The sequence below is a fragment of the Delphinus delphis genome, chromosome 11 (assembly GCF_949987515.2).
Source record: "Delphinus delphis chromosome 11, mDelDel1.2, whole genome shotgun sequence".
NCBI classification, from domain to species: domain Eukaryota; kingdom Metazoa; phylum Chordata; class Mammalia; order Artiodactyla; family Delphinidae; genus Delphinus; species Delphinus delphis.
The window spans coordinates 52,300,937-52,309,340 of NC_082693.1; positions in this window are offsets into that span (position 1 = coordinate 52,300,937).

Here is an 8,404-nt window from a genome sequence, read left to right on the forward strand (position 1 = left end):
CCCCCTGGGCCTTGGCAGCCGCCATGTTGCTAGCTGTGCTCTCATTTACAATGCATCTCTTACCTCACTTCTCTCGTCCCCATTCTTTAAGACCCCAACCTTCCGTCCCCAGCCCCTTCCCAAACCACTTATCATCCAAAAAATTCCTCCAAGGACAATGCCCTTTTCCATTTGATTGACAACAGTTTTATCTACTTATGTTTAATATTTCTCATTCTTGCTAGTCTCTGCGTCTTGGCTTTGCATAGCCAAGAATTCCTCCAAAGCTGTTCTATCTCCCAGATGAACTCTGCTGCACTTTTCAAACAGTAAATTTTTTCCTTCCTGCTGTCTATAAGCTATTTTGATTAGAAAACAGAGCCTCCAAATCCTCAGTGACTTCAAAGTTGCGCAGCTTGTCAGTGATAGATTTTAGATCAGAATTTTTTTTTTTTTGGAGACTTCTGACTTTGAATCCAGTATACTTTCTGTACAGATCTCTCTCGTCTTCTAGCCTGGGAGTTGAGGGTGTGGAATTGTTAGCGAGCTCAGCACAGTGCCTGGAACATAGTAAGATTACGCTCCATGACTCTGCTGAATGAACAAGCTTGATCCTCTGTCCCTCAACATTCTTTTAGATGCAAGCTGCCCGGCCTGTCCCTCTGGCGCCAGTGACCAACTGTGACCATTAGAGGGCAGCAGAGGTGTGAAAAGCACTGGGGAGGGGATAGTTGAAGTGTCGCAATGAAGTCAAAAGTCAGAAACATCAGACCCGGAAATGTTCTGGAATACAAAGTGCAGGGTTTGTCAGATTTAGCAAATAAAAAGACATGACACTCTGGGAATACGTATATTTAAAAAATATTCATTGTTCATGTGAAATTCAAATTATCTGGGTGTCCTGTGTTTCACCTGGCCACGCTAACAAGTGCCGTTGCATGTGAACCAGACAGGTGCTCCAGAAGTGGCATTGGTCCTTAGAAGGGACCTGTTAGGAGGAATTGGATGGGGAAGTTGTTGGTGAGCTTACAGAAGTCGAATACAGGTGCTCGTCACATAGGGGATTGGCTAATTCAAGGTCAGCCAATATTAAAAGTCTGCTCTGGAGGAGAAGACTCTGTAATGTTACCTGGATTGATCTGGGTGACAGGCCCTTCCTCTGTCCCTTCCTGCACCGTGATGGCATCAGATGGTAACAGTTGAAAGAGGATGTGCAACTTCTCCACCTGTGGCCACAGATTGATTGGGTAATGATTGTTTAACCCCACACACTGTGACTGTTGTGACTTGTATCCACCTTCCCTTCTTAATCTTGTGGTCTCTCACCTTGCGTAACAATCCAATTCTCTTATTTCAGAATCTGCCATTTTCCACATATTTTTTCCTATGACATTCCCTCTCCTCTAAGGCTCATTTTCTTTTTGGGGCCCTCCTGAAACTTCACTTCTTAAGGGTTCCTTTCTCTAATTAAGTGGAGACATCCATTCTCAATCCAATTGTTAAACATGAATAATTTAAGACACATTCATTTCCATACACATTTATTGAGGGCTTACTATGTAGGAGAAAAAGCTTCACCATTAAGAAACTTGTAATCTAGTTAATGAATTATAACATTAGAAACCAAAGGGGAGATCCTCCCTCTGAGAAGTGATTGATACAGGTTGCCAGAGAACAACTGGTCCCTTTGTAAATCACTGTTCTCATATTCCTATGAATTTACTTTGGGAAGTAACTTCAGAGTAAGAGAATTCATGAACATGTTACAAGTCATCTGTGAAATTGGGAATTATCAGTAGGGTCTTCTTTAAGTTCCTTTGTTTCTCAGAGAGCAGTTGTTTGCTTCTTCTTTTGAGGTAGGTAGAACTGACAAAATCTAGACTTACTTATTATATTTAAAAATGTAAAAGTGATTGAAACACACCCCCGCACACATACACTTATTGCTGCATGGCTTCAGGAAGAACGGGTAGTGATAACCGGCTGGAGGCGGAGGCTTTTAAGAATCCTAGGATGTTAGTATTCGATACTTCAAAGAACTTTAGGGATCAATCACGTGGTCCAACCTTCTTACTTACAGATATGATACGCAAGGCCCAGAATTTAAAGGCTGGTATAAGATCGCACACTAAGCTTGTGCTAGGGCTGGGATGCGAGCCCAAGACTTCTAGGTGTGTCCAAGATTAGGTTCTGAAGGACTAGGTAACAATATAACGATGCTCTGTGTTGCGTGGCTCCTAACCACTTTTTTCCCGGGAAACTCTTGTAGGTGCTTGGCTTCTATGAGCACCTTCCCCCTGGGCTGTCTCCTCCCCCTTCTGATGCCCCTCCTCTGTCTGCTTTGCTAGTGCCTTCCTCTGCTCTCCTCTAAAGAGCAATGTTCCTGAGAGTTCACTCCCGCACCCTCCCTCCCTGAACAGTCTATCAACTACCAATGTTTTGGTTACCTTACAAAGCACCTCTTTGATTCACAGATATTTATCTTTAGTTCTGATCGTTTTCCTAGGATCTATATTTTCAACTGTTACCTGCATATCTTTTCCCAGATGGTCTACAGATGCCTCAAACAGTCCAAAACTGAAACCTCGTCTTTTCCATCGTTCCCCCACAAACTGGGTTCTCTCCCTGTGTTCTATGTCTTAGATAGTGACGTCATCAGCCATCCCAGTCTCCAGGTCCCTATCCCCCACACTAATTGGTCACCAAGCCCTCTCACGTCATGTCCCCTCATGAGGAGGGATGTCCCCTCATCCCACTCTACTCACTGTGATGAGTACAGTGATGTCCCCATCTCTGTACTCATCACTTCCTCTGCATCCACACAGCCCCAGCCTTATTAGTCTAGGCCAGGAGTCACAGGTTCAAATGCCTACAGGAGATTAACAAGTGAGATAGGGCACATGCCAGTAATAAAGCACAGTGAGGGCTATGACCAGCTGGAGACAACAAGCTTCATTTAAAGGGGGCACAAAATACTTAGTTTAAGCAGATTCTTACCATCAGGGAATGTGGGCCTAGTATTGACAGATATTCTCAATTTAAGAGACGTCTACATTTTTAAAATGTGAAACATTCTGATTTTTTAATTGGAACAAATCATTTTTTTAAAAACCCAACTATTGGATGGAAAACAAGCACACCCTCTCCCCTGCCCCCATCCTTTATCCTTCCCGTAGCTCTGCATCCAGCAAAGTGCCTGACATACAACAGGTGATCAGCGATTACTTAAGTGAGTGAAAATGGACATTGAGGTCGTAGCAAGCAAGCTATTACTAAGTTGTTTGCAGTTTAAATTTTTTTAGTTGTAATTACTGAATTATTATGTGCCCATTTTATTGAATGAAACACTTTGAAAATACCTCAAGAAAAGATCAGTTGTTTTCCTGCTCTCTTCCATATGCTTTAGGAAACTGGTGTTAACAGCTTAGTGTGTATCCAGCTACGCTTTTCCCATGGTCTTAAAACAGTCATATAGATTTTTCCTCCTGTGTTTCAGAAATGTAATAACACTTTACACATTACTCTGCAACGTGTGTTGCTTTGGCTTAATTATGCAGCATCGTCATCCTTCAGCTTAGTAACTATATATCTAACGTCATTCTTTTTAATAGTAGCCTAATGTTCTTTAATAGGATTTACCATAATTAAGTCAACCATTTTTCTATTGATGAGCAATCAGCTTGTTTCCAGCTGCTTTTTAGCCTATGAAAAATGGTGCAATAACTATCCTTATAAGTGGATACTTACACAGTGGTGCTTCTGTGCTTTCTATTTCTGTGGGAGAGATTCCCTCAAAAGGAATGGCTATATTAAAGGATGTGGCTAAATATTTTAAGAGACACTCTGCAATTACTTTCAAAAGGTTCTAGCAATTCACATTCCCCCGAAAGGCCTTTGGCAGGGTGGACAGGGAAAGTCCCACTGAGAAGATGATATATGAGCAAAGCTCAAAGATGGTAAAGGAATTTGCCACACAGATCCCTGGGAAAGACAATTCCAGACAGAAGGAAGAGACAGTTCAAGGACCCTAAGGCAGAGGCACATGTGATATGTTCAAGGAATAAAAAATAGGCCAGTGTAGCTGAAGCAGAATGAGCAAAGGGGAGCCCAGGAGGAGAGAATGTCAGCGAGATTGATGGGCAGAGAATGATACTGGCTTTTGCTTTCATCATGAGGGTGATGTGGAGCCATTGCAGGGTTTTAAGCAAAGGAGTGACACACCAAGGCCTGTTTTAAAAGGATCGCTATGGCTGCTATGTTGAGAAAAGGCTACAGGGAGCAAAATCGGAAGCAGGAGACCAGTTAGGGGGCATTAGCAATAAGTTCACACAGAAAGGAGGGCAGAAATGAGAGTAGCATGAAAGCAGTGGAGATGGTGAGAAGTGCCGATTCTAGGTATATGTTGAAAATAGAGTCACTGGGATTTGCTGATGGATGGTGGATGGGATATTAGGAGATAGAGAGGAGTTGGGGATGAATCCAAAAAGTTTGGCTAGAACAATCAAAGGATGCAGTTGCCAACAACCGAGATGGGGAAGATCGAAGGTGGACCAAATTTAAGGAGGGAGAAACATCAGGAATTCATGTTTGGCCATGTTAAGTTGTAAATGCCTGTTAGGGACCTAAATGGAGGTGCTGAGATTTAAGAATGACAGCCTATAGATGACATTTAAAGACATGGGACTGAATGAAGGGAGTCTAGACAAAGAAGAGAAGACCAAAGACCAGGTCAGAGAGAATAAGGGAGACCAGCAAGGGAGACTACTCAGAAGCAGCAGCCACAAGAGAGGGAGACACCCAAGAGATTGCAGTGTCCCCAAAATCAGGAAACAAAAATTTATCAAGGCAGGAGAGATCAAGTGCATCAAGTACTGCTGGTAGGTCAGGGAGATACATGTCTACACACAGCTGATTCACTTTGTTATACAGCAGAAACAAACACAACATTGTAAAGCAATTATACTCCAATAAAGATGTTAAAAAAAAAGGCAACTGAGAACTAACTGTGGTAGACTGAGTAATAAACACCACCACCCATGCCCCGCCAAAGATGTTCATATCCTCATCCCAGAACCTTGAACATGTTACCTTACATGGCAAAAAAGACTTCGTCAAAGTGATTTTGTTAAGGACCTTGAAATGAGAAGGTTATTCTGGGTTGTCCAGGTGGGCTCAATGTAATCACAGGTGTCCTTAGAAGAGGAGGCAAGAGGGTCAGAGGAAGAGAAGGGCATGTGACAATGGAGGCAGAGGTTGGAGTGATGTGGCAAGAGATGAATTATCCTCTAGAGTCTCCAGAAGAAAATCAGTCCCGATGACCCATTTTGAACTTCAGACCTCCAGAACCGTGTGAGAATGAATTGTGTTGTTTTTAAGCCATTATATTTGTGGTGATTTGTTGCAGCAGCAGTAGGGAATGAATACCCTAACCAATGGATATAGCTATGTGGAGGTCACTGGTGACTTTGGACCAGAGGAATTTCAGGGGAATGATAGGGGGAAAAGGCTGAGTGAAGTGCATTAACAAAGCACAGGAGAACAGGGCTATCATAAGCATATACAGGACCTTTGTGCAAATTAGGAAAAGAAGCCTGCCTCAGGCTGGCCAGCTGGAAATGGTGGTGCCCTGGGTAGATCAGTTTCAAATGTTGTTCCTTCCTCAAGGATGACAAAGTTCTGTGCCAGGCTTTCTGCTTGGCAGGCAAAGAATGGACTGGATTTCAGCTTCTACCCACGCCTTCTCTACCAAATGCCTCAGTGCAGAGCAGAGCCTGAACTAAAGCCCAGGTCAGCACTGGAAGAGAGGAGCAGGGGATACATAAATATAGACAAGCTTCAGGATAGCAAAGAAATGGAATGGTCTCTGGTGGGGCAAGTGAGAACAAAGAAAGGATTTTAAAGATGGCATATTTGTATGCTGATGGAAATACTTCGAGAGAGAGACAGAGAGAGAAATGAATGATATAGGAGGGAGAAGAGAATTTCTGGAGTGACGTTCCTGAGGAGATGAGAGGGAATGAATTCCTCACTTCATGAGGACTGCAGTGGAGAAATTCATATTTAATAAAATCAGTAAGAAGGAACAGGAGTAAAATATTATAGTATGTTTGTACTATGAGAGCAATGGACACAAAAGGAAAGAAAGTGGAGGTCTGGAGGCTAAGCAGGAGAAAGCTGTAATATGTTATGTGAAAAGGGTACAGAATAAGGTGTTGGTGTGACTCAGACTTGGTCAAGCAGGGCTCCTAACAAGGGCCCGAGGCATCCAAAAGGTCTCTCTCTTTGAGGGACAGCCTCAATTTTTTAGAGCCTTTCTGGTACTTAGGACCAGCTGAGATTGCATTGGCATCTATCTGGATGGGGCGCTCCAAGCTAGAACCGGGCCCCACGTGAATTCAGTCCCAGTGTCTCCCTTTTGGGATGCTCTCCCATCTGCTGTCCAATGAGTGGGTTGACCAGCTGTCCCAAGTTACTGCATAACTCATGCCTGTGCAGTCATCCTGGGGTTCTGTGGCCAGGTCCTAATTCTGGGAGTGTGACCTGGCAAGCTAATCATGCCCATTGGACAACACAGTATTTTTTTTTAAAGGATTGTGTGAGTTGGGCTGCCAGAATGGCACTGACGTGCTGATTTAGGGTGGCTTCAATTGTTCACATAGACAGGGGTCCTATAAAAAATATTTGTGCAGGGGCAAACACACCCTAGGAATGACCCTGCCATAGTAATGAAGGGGCAATCAAAGAGATATTTCAGAGAAAGAGGAAGCAGAGATACAACTTAGGGATTAATTAGAGGTACCGATATCTGAGTGTCTATCTTAGTGTCATCTTTTTAGGTGAATTTCCCCACTACAGAAATGCCTCAGACCTTGTGCTTACCCCCATCATTTGGCAATCATATGATTTAGGAAAGAAATAATAGGTGGAGATTTTTGAAAAGCATTCTGAGAGATGTAAGGAAGTAGTTTTTCTCAAAATGTGAAGTCATGGTCAAATATTATGGGGAAGGTGTCAGCCAACAATAATGGCTCCAAAACAGAGCCAGCCAAGAAAGAGGTAAAGAGCATTCATTTCTCCCACACGTACGATGAACCTCAGACCCCTGAGTCTAGAGTTCTTATAACCTGATCCAGTAGCTATGTGAAAAATAAGTAACCTCCATGCAATTTGAGTTATTTATCACTAATCCATGACATCAGGGTGTAGGTATCTTTATAATAGTTTTAAATCTACTCTAAGATCTCAGAGAAGTATGTGTATGTTTTACAAATCTCAAACAAACAAGAGAGAGGCAACAAATCAGAATGAGTTTTAATCTGCTGCAATATGAGTCTGCACACAACCCCAGAGAGTTCTGGGTGCATCCACAGAAGCTGAGAACGTGTAGCAGGAGAGAGCATGGGCACTGGAGCCAGACTCCCTGGGTTCAAATCCTGGCTCGGCCATTTCCAACCTTAATCAAGTCATTTTACCTCTCAGTAGCAGTTTCCTCATAATTAAAATGGACATCTTATTATTATTATTGAAATATTTGAAAATTTTAATGTAAGATTTTAAATCTTAATTTAACTATAAAATGGGCATTTTAATCTTACCATTTCACGGGGCTGTTGTGAAGAGTAAATGAGTTAATTCACAAAAAGCACTTTGTGGTTGGCACCTCATAAACACTCAAAATTAGCCATTATTATTGTTTATCACCATCATAAATAATAATAAAGGATGAAGATAAAAATACAGAAACATTCTGTTTTCTGAGTGTGGAAACATTTTCTTTGCACTCTCCACATTGTCTGTTTTTTTTCCATCAAAAATGGAATTTTGGAGATTTTATATTAATGAAATCTGCCATTGGGTAAAATGAGGTGGTATTACAGCATTATGACTTGCGGTACGCGGGCCTCTCACTGTTGTGGCCTCTCCCGTTGCGGAGCACGGGCTCCGGATGCGCATGTTCAGTGGCCATGGCTCATGGGCCCAGCCGCTCCGAGGCATGTGGGATCTTCCCGGACCAGGGCACGAACCCGCGTCCCCCTGCATCGTCAGGCGGACTCTCAACCACTGCGCCACCAGGGAAGCCCATGACTTGTTTTTAAAGCAGAGTGTTCAAATTCTTTTCTCTACTGCCATGCACCTACCTCCTTTATCCTCAGTGTAACTCTCTTTCTGCATTGTACTCCTTGTCTGTCTCTCTTTCAGACATTCCTTCTGTTTTTTGCCCTTCTTTATATCTTACTTTTCTCCAGTGCTTCATAAGCTGGATGGGTTATTTTTTGTCCTTGGCCAGAAGTAGATGTCATATGCGGAATCTTCTCACAAAGAGAGGAAATTTTCCAGCCATTTAAAATAAACCCAGGGAAACATACCTGCTAATCTGAAGGCAGTTTGATTTCTCAGGGTGGACCCTATGGAATGCTCAAATATA